Below are 14142 nucleotides of genomic sequence, written 5' to 3'. Positions count from 1 at the left end.
CAGTCATGAAATATTTTGACTATCATTTCCCTCATTTTAAGATAATTATTAATATTTTCTTAATTATTTCGCTTAAAGATGGTGAGCGACAGAAGCTGGATGAGTGCGAGGAATTATTAGTCTCTGGAGTATAGAAATGGTGTTAAGGAGTTCTTCGAGATCACTAAAAATTAGGTGAACGATCGGGGTTTGGTTCGTTGTCTGTGCAAGAAATGTGGGAATGTTAAGTTACAGGCTATAAATGCAATTTTGATGCATTTATCCAACAATGGCATCATATAGTCCTACAAAGTGTGAGATTACCATGAAGATGCGCTGCCGTCTCTACCAGATGTGGTACGAGATCAAGACAGAGATAAGATAGCGAATATCATGGAGGATGTTTATGCTGAAGATGACGTTCCCGCTAGAAACTATAATAATAATCCCCAAGATGATGTTCAACATCGCGACAAGTATGACAATTTATTTAAGGAGATGTCAAGGAGATAAGATAGTGGCCTATGCACGTTATATAATATTTTATACTTTTGAGTGCGGTATGTGTGTGGGGGGGGGGGGACTGAAAATGACTTATATGAAACATTGTGGTCATTTCTTTTCCCCAAAAAAAAAAACATTATAACATTAGTGGACATTTACTTTTTGTTTCCTTGTACAGATATATAGAGATAGTGAACCAATATTTTTCCCTCTTTCTTTCGGCCTTTAAGGTTTCATATTGTGTTTTCATATGATGAAAGACATCACACACTATTCTCCACACACACAAACAAAAAAATCTATAGATTAATTCTTCAATTGTGCTTATTTGTTCATTTTAACTATAAACAAACTATATAATAGAACCATTATAATGCATCGACCATGTACGCACTAGTCCTATATTCCAATTTTAGGTCAAACTTTCTAAAGGGTCAATATCGCTTACCAGGAGACTCTCCAAAACTCAATCACCAAAAAAAAAAAAATAAGGAACACATGACATGGCATGACAAACCAACTCAAACTAAATGCTCAAATAAACATGAAAGAAATGAAAGAATAAAAAAACCAAATATTCACGTTATATGTTGTCAAAATGAAGAAAACAAATCACACGCAGCCACAACGCTAACACCACAAATAGATGGCATATTGTTATTGGTACAATTCAATATCGGGTCCTGTTTATTTGCACTACAAAAAATCTTAGTTTTAGTCACAACAAATTTTGTGACTAAAATCAAAAAAAATGTGACTAAGGAAAAATCATTATACTTATGTCATCACTAAAAAGTCCGTGGCTAAAAGTATTAGTCACAAAAATCACAATTTGTTGTCACTAAATGTATTTTTAGTCACAACAAATTTTATCACTAAAAATAATAGGTTGTGACTAAAGCTACATTAGTGACAACTTGTGATTAAGTATGACTTTTTAGTCACAAGTAATATTTTGTTGTTACTAAAAGTGACATTTAGTCACACAAAATATATGTTGTGACTAAAAAGTTGTCACTAAAGGTTACATTTATTTGTAGTGTTGAATTTAATAAAGATTATGCGACATTGCTAACTAATCATGAAGCGACACCTCATGTGTTGTTGGATACCTTAAAATGTCAAATAGCAACACTCCAACTCAATATACTACATATTGAGAATTCATCCAAAACGACACAAACATAAAAACGATGATTCCTCCTACTACTACTACTACTAATAAGATATATTGGGTCTCAAACATTTCACGTTATTCAGATAAAAAGTTGAAGGCATTGAAGGTCATCAAATGACTAAAAATTTGTGAGCTGAATTAATCAGCCAAAAGCAAAAACTATAGATATCAGACATGTATTTTGAAATATAATCAAGGTAGAGGTATATATAGCGTGGTTCTTGATACTAGATATATATAAGAAATTCTAAAGGCGTGTGAAAAATCCTAATATGCAGAATAAATTAAATAGGATTGTTATATTCTTCTTCTTTTTTTACCCACACATGTTATAACACTTAGGGGTGTTTGGTATGAGAGTTTGGTTTGGTGGGAATGGAAATGTCAAATCTAACCCATTTTTGGTAAATTTATTTTTAATGGCTTGGGAGTTTGTGTTTCCAAGTGGGTCCTATTTTTTAGCTTGATTTGAGGGAAATCTTAACTCTTTTAAACACTTGAGTTTAACATTCCCTTAATCTAAACATCTTCTAACTCTTCTCTCCCAAACCCAAACCTCATACCAAACACCCCCTTAGGAATGAAATATAGTGGGGATATTGAAGTGTCATGTTCTTATAATTACATTCTCCAATTCCTCTATTATCTTTTTCTCATCTCTCCCTTTCTCGGCCATTATAGCAGGGTTTCACATTGTGTTCTCTTCGTGAAAAATATCACATGCACCCTTATCCACACCATTCTCCAATCTCCACACACACACCACTACAAATAATAATAATAGTAATAATAATAATAATAAAAGTCTATATTGTTTTTTTTTCAACCATGTCATGCCATGACTTCAATTATTTATTTGAATATATAATTAAAAATTGAGATGATTAATTCCTTTTAGAGTACTCATAATGAATTGTGTAAATGTATATTTATTTAAAACATAACGAACAATGTTAAAAGAAAAAGAATACTCCATCAGATTTTCTGTTTTATAATTTTTTTTACATATATTGCTATAATTTTTTAATAATATCTCACTCCTCTTTTCTTACTCCTTCCTATTTGAAAGGAAGAAAAAAAAAAGGGTATAATTGGATCAATATAGCGGCGATAAAAAAACAATATTATATGCAAAAAGTGATCCATCGACCACTAAAATTTATTTTAATATAATTTATATATAAAAAATCATATTAATTTGATTTTTTATATTATTTTTTCAAACTTTTTCATAGGAGTTCACATGGGAGATGCAATAACTTATGTTACTCACTTTCTTATTCTATAAATAATAAAGAGAAAACCGCAGCCCTGTTCCATCCACAATTGAATCTCTTCAAAGGGAATATTAAACTATGGCACCACACTCTAGTGTTGTTTCTTCTTCATATTCTCTTCTCTCAATATTTCTTATTTTCATTTTGCTTATATCATCACCACTCGAAGCCTCTGAAAAAAAGGCAAGCCTATACTTACATATATAGTCTTTTTTGTCTTCATTTATATGAAGTTTATGTTAAAATGTATTCATTCATGCATATAATAATACAGTCTTTTATTTTGTGTGTTGATTCACATGAAATTTAATTATGCTATAATCAATGTATTCATGCAGCCATATATTGTGTACATGGGAGCACATTCCCATGGTGTGAACCCTTCCTCAGATGATCTTGAAAGAGCCACAAATTCTCATTACACCCTTCTTGGATCTTACTTGGGAAGGTACATACGTTAACAATGCCTATAATTTTGTTTTCTCAAATATATGTTCAACACCACAATACGTAAAAAAAAAACGTAATTACTTTATTATTACAAAAGTAATTACACCAAGACTTGAATACAATAAGGTCTCTTTCAAGTGTGTTCAAGGTTGTAGCAAAGCGAGCGTCCCAAAAGTGAATCTAAGTGAGTCTTATATAAGTGTGTTTAAAAAGGGTGTGAGAGAAGTTATAAGTGAATGCTCCAAAACAAAGTGTATAAGTATAAGGGTCTTGTGATAAAATATTATATTCAAGTCTTGGTGTAATTACTTTTGTAATAATAAAGTAATTACGTTTTCACGTATTGTGGTGTTCAACAATATATACATACTCTTGTTTGTAATTTTCTTGTTGTGCAGTGAGGAAAAGGCAAAGGATGCCATCATTTACTCGTATAATAGACATATCAATGGCTTTGCAGCAACTCTTGATGAAGTAGAAGCTGCAGAAATTCGAAGTAAGCATTTTATTTTTGTTGTTATGTTAACTAATTATTTATGAATTGATTTATTAACTATATGAAATGTTGATTATTACAGAGCATCCAAATGTGATATCGGTTTTCCTAAGCAAAGAAGTGAAACCAGCCACAACTCATTCATGGAAGTTTCTTGGATTGGAAAGATATAACGAAGTTGTTCCTTCTCAATCTATTTGGAACAAGGCACGTTTTGGTGAAGATGTAATTATTGGAAACTTGGACGCAGGTACTTTTTCTCTCTAAATATATATATATATATATACTAGATACAAGCAACGTGTATATACCTTTGTTTAATTTTATTAAATTTATATTAATGTCATATAAATTTCAAATATTCTAGTTTAATTAAATAATTTATTTAATTTTGTTTAAATTTATGTTTGTTCTATTTTTTGAATTTGAGAGTAACAATAAGAGATTATATATTGTATATTTAATATAATATTAAATATTATACGTGGATTTTAAATTTAAATTTCTTACTAGTTTTTTTTTAAATTAATTTGTTTCTAATTCATAGTAAATTATATTATATGTTTAATATGATATTATTCTAATAAGTGAGTTTAAGTTTAATTAAATTTTATTTAAGTTATAAAATGATTTTATTATTTTTAAATAATTATTATTGTACAATATCTAAAAAATATCATATTTTAATTTGTTTAATTATTTATTATTTTTAAATAATTATTATTGTAATATATTTTAAAATATCATATTTTAATTTGTTTAATTATTTATTATTTTTAAATAATTATCATTGTAAAATATCTCAAAAATATCATATTTTATTTTTTTTAATTATTTATTTTATTTTATTTAAGTTTACGTGTTTACAAATCACGTTAAATATAAGAATATTCTGTTAAATATAAGAATATTTCGTTAAAGTTAACATTAAAAAAATAAAAATCCGTTAAAACCAAGAATTTTCGTTATCTACGCACTTATTATATAGAAGAGATATATAGGCAATAAATTTAATCCCATTTTAGTAAAAAAAAAAAAATGGAATGCCTGATGTTATGTAATGTATATTAAAGTACTTTAGAGGCTTGGTTTGAAGTGTTTATTCTTTCAATGATTAACAACCGTTCGATCAATCTAATCATTGATCCAATAATTATGAAATTGAACGAGAAGCGAGGACAAAACCAGCTCCATATATATAATCATGTTTTTGTTTTTGTTTTTTTTTTTCTTTGCTTTATTTTCTAGATTATTAATTTTAAATGTGGTGAGAGTTGGTTGGTATAGGTGTTTGGCCTGAATCAAAAAGCTTCAGCGAGTACGAAGGAATTGGACCTATCCCATCAAGGTGGCGTGGAAGTTGTCAACGAACCATTGGAGATAAAATTCATTGCAATAGGTTGATCCTCTTATTTCTACTTTTTATTGTTTTTCTTTTTCATATACATATTTCTATGAATTGTATTTCATATACATATACATATATATGTATATGATTTGTTTTGTGGCATTAAAGGGTAGAAAAACATTGACATAAAACCAATAATTATTAGTTATATAGTCCAGCATACTTAAGGGATGCATTTGGGTTAAAGTAGTCTAAATCTTTAATTTTGTTAATCAAAATGACATATGATTTCACAACTACGTTATGCATAAATTTATTTATTTTGTCAGGCAGGCATGAAAGTTTTGATAGCTTAATACATACATATATAAATATATATATATATATATACATATTCTATAGATTATTTTACTTGCTCTCCAATTTCCACCATAGGAAGCTAATAGGAGCAAAGTACTTTAGCAACGGCTTTCTGACACAACTAAGGATGTCCAACGCCTCTATACCTAAGGAAAACTTTTTCACTAGTCGAGACACAAATGGACATGGGACTCACACTCTTTCCACAGCTGGGGGTAGCTTTGTCCCCAGAGCAAATATTTTGGGATTTTGCTAAGGGTGGCTCTCCAAAAGCTCGTGTGGCTGCTTACAAAGTCTTATGGCCAGGGAGCAACGAGGCCGACATACTGGCAGGATTCGAGGCTGCAATAAGTGATGGCGTTGACGTACTCTCACTCTCTCTTGGTACTCCACCTATTGAATTTTATGAAGATTCAATTTCAATTGGAAGTTTTCATGCCATTATGAACAACATTGTCGTGGTTGCCGCTGGTGGAAACGATGGACCTACACTTATGACTGTAAATAATGTTTCACCGTGGATGTTAACTGTGGCAGCAAGTACAATTGATCGTGAGTTCAATAGTTACATAACTCTTGGGAACAAAAAAACACTTAAGGTAAAAACATATATATTTAAGACTTTCAAAGACTGATTTCATAAACTTTTGCATGAAAATTATTGTAATCGTGAAAAATATAATGACAGGGAGCAAGCCTTTCTTCAAGTGGTTTTCCATCTCAAAAGTTTTATCCATTGATCAATGGTACAGATGCAAAAGTTGCTAATGTAGATCCTTCCAAAGCGTGAGTTTAAATAATATTATATATATATATAGTAGTCTTCTTGTTAGATGAAATTATATATATAGATCAATATTAATAATGTATAATAATAACTGTTTGTTTTATTCAGTGAATCATGCAATCCTGGTAGTCTTGATTCAAACAAGGTGAAGGGGAAGATTTTGATTTGTCTTGTGAAGAACATTCTACCTGCTGAAATGGTTTATACCAAGCTTCTCTTGTGGGTGCTGTTGGAGTGATAGTAATTAATCATATCTCCATTATAAGAACAATTCCTCAAACCTTTATTCTTCCTGCATCTCATCTCATTGCCTCTCAGGGAAATTCTGTATATGAATACTTGAAGATTGCTAAGTACGACTAAAACTCTTGACTTGTTTCACTATGCAACTTTTCATTTTGGCTTGACTAAAACTCTTGAGTTGTTTCACTATGCCACTTATTTTCATTTTAGCTTGACTAAAACTCTTGACTTGTTTCACTATATTTTGTTGAATTCAGGAACCCTATAGCCCACATATCTCGGGGAAAGACTGAATTGGAAGTAAAACCATCACCAATTATGGCTCCATTCTCATCAAGAGGACCTAATGCCATAGAACCAGCTTTGCTCAAGGTCTACATATCCGTATAAATTCTCTAGTTCCTTTTTTTCTTCTTTGATAAAATGTGTTAACTTACTTTCTTCTTATCAAATGCAACTGCAGCCGGATATCACAGCACCAGGAGTGGATATTCTTGCTGCATTCACTGAAGCTATTGGACCAACTGAACTACCATTTGATAAACTTCGAGCCCCATTCAACATAATTTCTGGAACTTCGATGGCATGCCCTCATGTTTCTGGGATTGCTGGTCTTCTCAAAACCCTTCACCCACATTGGAGCCCAGCTGCTATTCATTCAGCTATCATGACTACAGGTATATATATATATATATATTTATTGAGAAATTGATTAAAATAGCCTCTTATTTTAAGTAGTTTTGTATTTTGACCTATTTTTGATAATTTTTTGCAAAATGGCATCGGTCTAAAATTCAACCAGTTGTCTAAATTTTTTGACTAGTTATCTAAAATTTTTGACCAGTTATACAAATTTTTTGACTACCTATCTAAATTTTCAACTAGCTGTATAAAGTATGAGAAGTCATTTTGTAAAGAATTATTAATACTAGGCTAGAGTGCAAAATGACTTTAGAAAATAGGTCATTTTACCAAGAAGCCCATATATATTTAGTATATAATACTTGTGTTAGAGTTCCTTAATATTCTCATTAAAGTAAACTATATATATATATATATGCAGCAAAAATACAAGACAGCAACAAAGGATCACTGTTGGATTGGAACAGGAAAAAAGCAACACCCTTTGAGTATGGTTCAGGCCATGTGCAACCAAATCGAGCTATGGACCCTGGACTTGTCTATGATCGAACTATTGAAGATTATTTGAACTTCTTATGTGCTCATGGTTACAATGAATCATTGGTTAAACTTTTCTATAGTAAACCATATAAGTGTTCCAAATCATTCACTCTAGCCAACTTCAACTACCCTTCCATCGTAGTTACTGATCTAAGTTCACACTCAGTGACAATTACTAGAAACGTCAAGAATGTTGGTCCACCAGGCATCTACAAGGCATATGTGAGTGCCCCAGAAGGAGTTTCTGTTTATGTTAGGCCCACAAGCTTACAGTTTAGCAAAGTTGGTGAAGAAAAGAAATTTGAGATTATTTTGAAGCCAAAAGTTGTTGGGAAGCCTAAAAACTATGTGTTTGGACAGTTGAAATGGTCAGATGGGAAGCGAAATGTTAGGAGTCCTATTGTAGTCAAGTACTGATTAAAAGAAATGACAAAGTACTATGGCAGAAGAGTATGTGCAATATTAATTATATATATTTAAGGATCTTCATCCAAAAATAAAGTATTTGCATTTTCTGTCAATTATTTTTTCAAGTGAAATTGTTGAAAATAGTCTCTTTTTTTTAAGTAGTTTTGCACTCTGGTCTACTTTTGATAATTTTTTTGCAAAATAGTCTCTATCTAAAATCCAACCAATTGTCTAAATTTTCGACCCGTTATTTAAATTTTTTGACCACCTGTCAAAATTTTCGACCGGCTGTTTAAATTTTTCAACCACCTATCAAAATTTTCGACCGGTTGTCTAAATTATGAGAGGTCATTTTACAAAGAATTATTAAAACTAGGCTAGAATGCAAAATGACTTTAAAAAATAGTTCATTTTGTCAAAATGCCCTTATTTTAAAAGAATCATTGATACTAGAGATATTCTAGTACTAATGAAGGAAAAGACTCCTAATATAATTTAATTAAAGAGCTTGTTCTTTGATACTAACTCTACTGCTTTATGACTACTTTAATGATATTTATATGGTAGTAGAAAAGATTGGAAAAGACTCCTAATTAGATAAAATGGTAGTATAAAAAGCGGTTATATAATTGTCCTAATAAATTATTTTACTGTAAATGTAATTATCCCTGTTAACCATGCATTAAATTCAGCATAAGAAACATAAGAAACAATTACAATTGCTTAGAAATCAAGCAATAGATTAAATTCAGCATTAGCTTTTGGACTCGGTCTCTATGTAATGATACTTAAGAAAGCCAGAGGTAATTTGGCACATACCAACACAAACAGAAGAGATCCAAAAAATATATAAATGTAATGAATTAAATAATATTGATCATAATCTAAATCTCCAAATAATGCTTCATATGGTCAACCTTGACCATTAAATATTGTCCAAAAATATAATTTGTGACAATGTGTGTCTTCAACACATAAAGTCTCACAAAACTCTTCTAAGGAACCCAATAATTTCTAAAACTATTCTAAGGTCCTAATTATGAGATACCATGCAATAAAAATAATTAATCTGCACTAGTATTTATTTTTTGTCTAAAGTCCCAAAAGACTCCAGTCATACCATCTATAATTAAAATAATATACTCAATATTATTTTAATTGCTAAAAATATTTAATTAAATAAAATATCTCAAATCGGATATTACATAAATTCTTAAGGCAATCAAAGTGGATTTTTATTAAATGTTCACTACTAGAAAAATGGGATTTCCCGACAGTTTTTAACTGTCGTTATTGAGCAACGATGACAGTCGAATAATTGTTGTATTTGCCTATACCGGGTGCAGGGGTAGCTACGCCGACAGTTCTTAGGTGTCGCCGTTGCTGTCAATGCCAACAGTTAATACACTACAAAAAAACTTGATTTTTAGTCAAAAAAAAGTTGTGACTAAAAGTTTAAAATGTTGTGACTAAAAGTTTTAGTCACCAAAAAATATTATCACCACGTTATCACTAAAAAGTCATCTATATAGGTGTCGTCGTTGCTAGCAACGTCGATAGTTATTAATTAGGCGTCGTGATGGGCTATCTATGGTGACAATTTTTAACTGTCGCAAATTTTTCACACTAGAGGACACTGCAAATATGCTGTCAATGCCCCCTGGTTTTAAAATCAACGCAGCAATTGCAGTAAAAGAATGCACATCAAAAATTAAATTAAATTAAATTAACATTGGTAATATTAACTTGATATTTGATTAGTTCTAACACTTTCTAAATAAAAGAAATACATAGTTTCAAAAAAGTTTGTCATAAAATGAATATTTAGCACATTATGCACCTGAAAAGGCTAAATTAACTCAACCTATAATTTCTGAACCCTTACTATTAAACATAAACTATAAAATATAAAAAATATATTAAGCTTTTGAATAAATACATGATTATAGGTTAATTTTTAAAAATAAATAGTCAAAATAAGTAATTGATCAAAATATAGTGTTCAAATAATCAATTATCTATTCATATTTTTAGCATTTTTGACAAAACATGAGGTTTAAAAGTTCATTTTTAAAAATAAATTGTTCAAACGGGTAATCGACAAGAATAACCCTTGCACAAAACATAAATTTTCTTATTCATAATTTATACTTATTATAAAAAAAAAATTGTGAATAAACACCATCATGAAAAGAAAAAAAAAATTACAATGAAGATGCCCTCATATATATGTATGTATCCATAAATGAAATATGCTCTACAGCTAGGGTAAAAAGGAATTTCTAAAATATATATATTTTTTAATAAATATATATATTTTAATTATTATAAAAGGCAAAGCACATTTGTGTTTTCTAGCACATTATATATAACGAAGAGTAGTGAAAATAATATTCAAAAATAGAAGAATAAAAAGAAATAGAAACAATAAATTAAAGCACAAAATTTTCCAGAAAAATTCATAAAACAAAACAATGTTTTTTTTTTAATGAAAATAACAATGCAATGCAAAAATTTCAAAAAAAAAAACAGTAAATAAATAAATAAAATGGTCAAAATAAAGAATGAAAATGGACAAATAATTCTCATGTTTTGTAAGATATGAGATTAATGAAAAGTGGTAAAAGAAAAATAAAGAAAATGCCGACAGATTCCAAAATTATGCAGGGGAAAGAATGTAAATATAAAAAGACAAAAGAAAAAGTGACACCTGTCAAGGATTGGACCATTTTTTGTGTGGCTTTTGAAAACAATTTTTTTTTTTATAATTTTGATAACACATAAAATTGATTGGACCATTTTGTGTGAAGATTATTTCCATGGATTTTTGCTATCATTTTCATTAATTAGCATTGTCAATTTGTGATGGTTTTGCGTTTTCCCAACGCTGTTGAATCAAACAAAAATTTCTGTCCTTTTTTTAATTTATGTTATTTATTATTCGTATAATTGCAATACATTTAGCCATGCATCATTTTGCAAAAAAAATCAAATTAATTTAAATAATTATTAAATTATTTTGCAAGTATTTTTAAAGCATATCTCTTTAGTGAAAAATGTTTAGGGAAATTTGACTTTTTATGTTTAATAGTGTGGTGTAATACAAAATAATTCTAAGCATTTTTAACATTACAAAATAATGCCAAAAATTTTCCTAGTACCCAAAATGCCCCTATCACAATTCCCCCCAATCCCACTTTTGATTCTCCCTCTCTCTCTCAAACTCTCGGTCAAGCTCTCCCCCGACCATTGAACTTCCCAGCTCTCCCCCGACCGTTCAAGCTCTCTCTCTTAAACTCTCAGTTCAAGTCCCCGTCACAGCCCCCGTCGAAGCTGCGCTGCCCCCCGTCGCAGCCCCCGTCGAAACCCCGCGCCTCTCGCGTCTCGCCTCTCCCCGTCTGTCATCCAAAACCCACGGTTCAAGTTTCTCCATACCCAAAACAAAGGTAAGCTTATTACCGTGATCATGTGTGTTTGTGTGTATGTGTATGGATTAGTGTGGGATTGTTTGTGTATGGATTAGTGTGGGATTGTTTGTGTGTATGGATTAATCTGGTTTGCTTTGGGTATGGAATAGTGTGGGTATGTTTTAGTGAAGCCTGCGATTTTTGTGGGTCTGGTAAGGTTGCTCGATGGGGGGTTCGATGCATGCTCTATGGGGGTTCGATAGGTTAAGCCGTTAAGGGTTCCAAGTTTAGGTTCGATGCTCGATGGGGGTTCGATGCATGCTCGATGGGGGGTTCGATGCATGCTCGATGGGGGTTCGATAGGTTAAGCCGTTAAGGTTTCCAAGTTTAGGTTCGATGCTCGATGGGGGTTCGATAGGTTAAGCCGTTAAGGGTTCCAAGTTTAGGTTCGATGCTCGATGGGGGGGGGGGGGGGCGGGGGGTTCAATGCATGCTCGATATGGGTTCGATGCATGCTCGATGGGGTTCGATAGGTTAAGCTGTTAAGGGTTCCAAGTTTAGGTTCGATGCTCGATGGGGGTTCGATGCATGCTTGATGGGTTGGGTATTTTTTGGGTTCGATGCTTGTCGATGTTGGTTCGATAGGGTAGGCCTTAGGGGTTCGATGTTGGTTCGATGTTGGTTCGATGGGGTAGGCCCATTATGGGTTCCAGGTTTAAACCTAAGAAATTAGATGCATGCTCGATGGGGGTTCGATGCATGCTCGATGGATTGGGTCTTATGTTGGGTTCGATGCATGCTCTAGGGGTTCGATGGGTACTCGATAGGGGTTCGATGGGTGTTCGATATGGGTTCGATGGTTGCATGTATGTTTATTTATGGATTTTTCACCCAACTTTATTTAACTATATTATTGTTATCTTTATTTTTTGCAGATGCCGAAGTTTCTTTTACCCTTGACAGATCACTTTCCTGGACGAGTCACATATAAGGGCAATGGTTACTTTAAAATAATCAATGACAAGTTTGAGGAGCTCGGGTTGATAGAAAGGGTGAAGGAATCCCCATTCAAACAATTTTTCATGGCTGAGAAGTTAGACTTCTCTGCATCAATTAATGTTGCGCAAGATCCAGTGCTTCAAAGAGGATGACTTGCATTTACATTTGGGATCTAGACCTTGCAGATTTGGTAGAGGCGAGTTTGCTTTGGTTACGGGGTTGAACTTCAGTTCCGGGCCATCTGAGACTGATTTGAAGAAACACTTGACTAGTGACCGCTTAATCAAGGAGTACTTTAATGATGAAGAAACAATGAAGATAATGCATTTGGAGGCTGCTTTAAAAAACTGCACTGTAGTTGAAGATGCCTACAAATTGGGCCTATGTTTCTTTGTTGAGGGGGTTTTACTTGCACGAGAGAGCAAGTTAAATGTCTGGATAGATTCGCTGAAGATGGTGGAGGATACTGAGTACTTCTTTACTTACCCATGGGGGAAGGTGTCTTTTAACAAGCTTATGGATTCATGTGAGAAAGACATGCTTCATCAGAAGAGGAACTATGAGAAGAAGAAGGAAGTTAAGGGGAAACAGAAAGAAGCAAAATACAGTTTGTATGGTTATGTCCCTGCATTGCAATATTGGGCATACGAAGCCATCCAGCAGTTTGCACGTGAGTATGGTATTAACCATGGAAACCAGTTTCCGAGGATGCTCAGTTTGTCGAGAAATAAGGAGCGTCCTATTTCGAAGGCCGACCTTGCACCGATGTTCAAGAAGACGAGTGTAAGTTCTGATATATTATGTAAAACTAGTGTTTTCTTTGGTGGTTTCAAACTAACTTAATGCATTGTATTTGATGCAGTTGATTGTGTTGTCCATGTTGAAGCCCCGGCCTTCGGAGATAGATTATTATAGCGCTCTGACAGAGGGTGATGCTCCCTTGTATCCCGGGTTGGGCCAAGAAGAAGAGGTAGAAACTCCCACTGATTTTGAGAAGGTAGCGGAGATAGCTGTTGAGGTTGCGAAGGCCGCCAATATTTTTGTTGATGGCCCTGATGATGAGGATACCCCAGTCCCCATCGGCCCCATACTCTCGGCCCCGGCCCCATCGGTACACCCCAGTCCTGATCAACCTGATTTACTGTGACGCCCCACATCACTATGGCTGCTTTCTGGAATGACGACTGGCCCCACAAACCAACACAAGTCTTTCTAGCGTGCTTTGTCCTCACTCGCACACTTCCTGGGAAAACTTCCCAGGAGGTCACCCATCCCTAGATTACTCCAGGCCAAGCACGCTTAACCATGGAGTTCTCAAGTGATGGGCTACCGAAAAGAAGATACATCTTCCTTTGTCCTTGAATAGATCAAAATATCGTCAGTAAAGACGATTACAACTTGTCCAAATACTCTTTGAACACCCTATTCATTACATTCATGAATGCTGCAGGGGCATTTGTTAGACCAAATAAGAGTATTAAAAACTCATAATGTCCATACCGAGTCCTAAAAGCAATTTTGGGTA

General features: G+C 32.8%; 1 pseudogene; it reads left to right on the top strand.

The window, feature by feature from the left end:
• Positions 1-2980: 2980 nt before the first annotated feature.
• Positions 2981-8324, top strand: LOC133783462 (subtilisin-like protease SBT5.3; annotated as a pseudogene).
• The last annotated feature ends 5818 nt before the right edge of the window (positions 8325-14142 follow it).

This window comes from Humulus lupulus, chromosome 6 (assembly GCF_963169125.1).
Source record: "Humulus lupulus chromosome 6, drHumLupu1.1, whole genome shotgun sequence".
NCBI lineage: Eukaryota > Viridiplantae > Streptophyta > Magnoliopsida > Rosales > Cannabaceae > Humulus > Humulus lupulus.
This window is presented reverse-complemented; position numbering and strand designations above follow the sequence as displayed.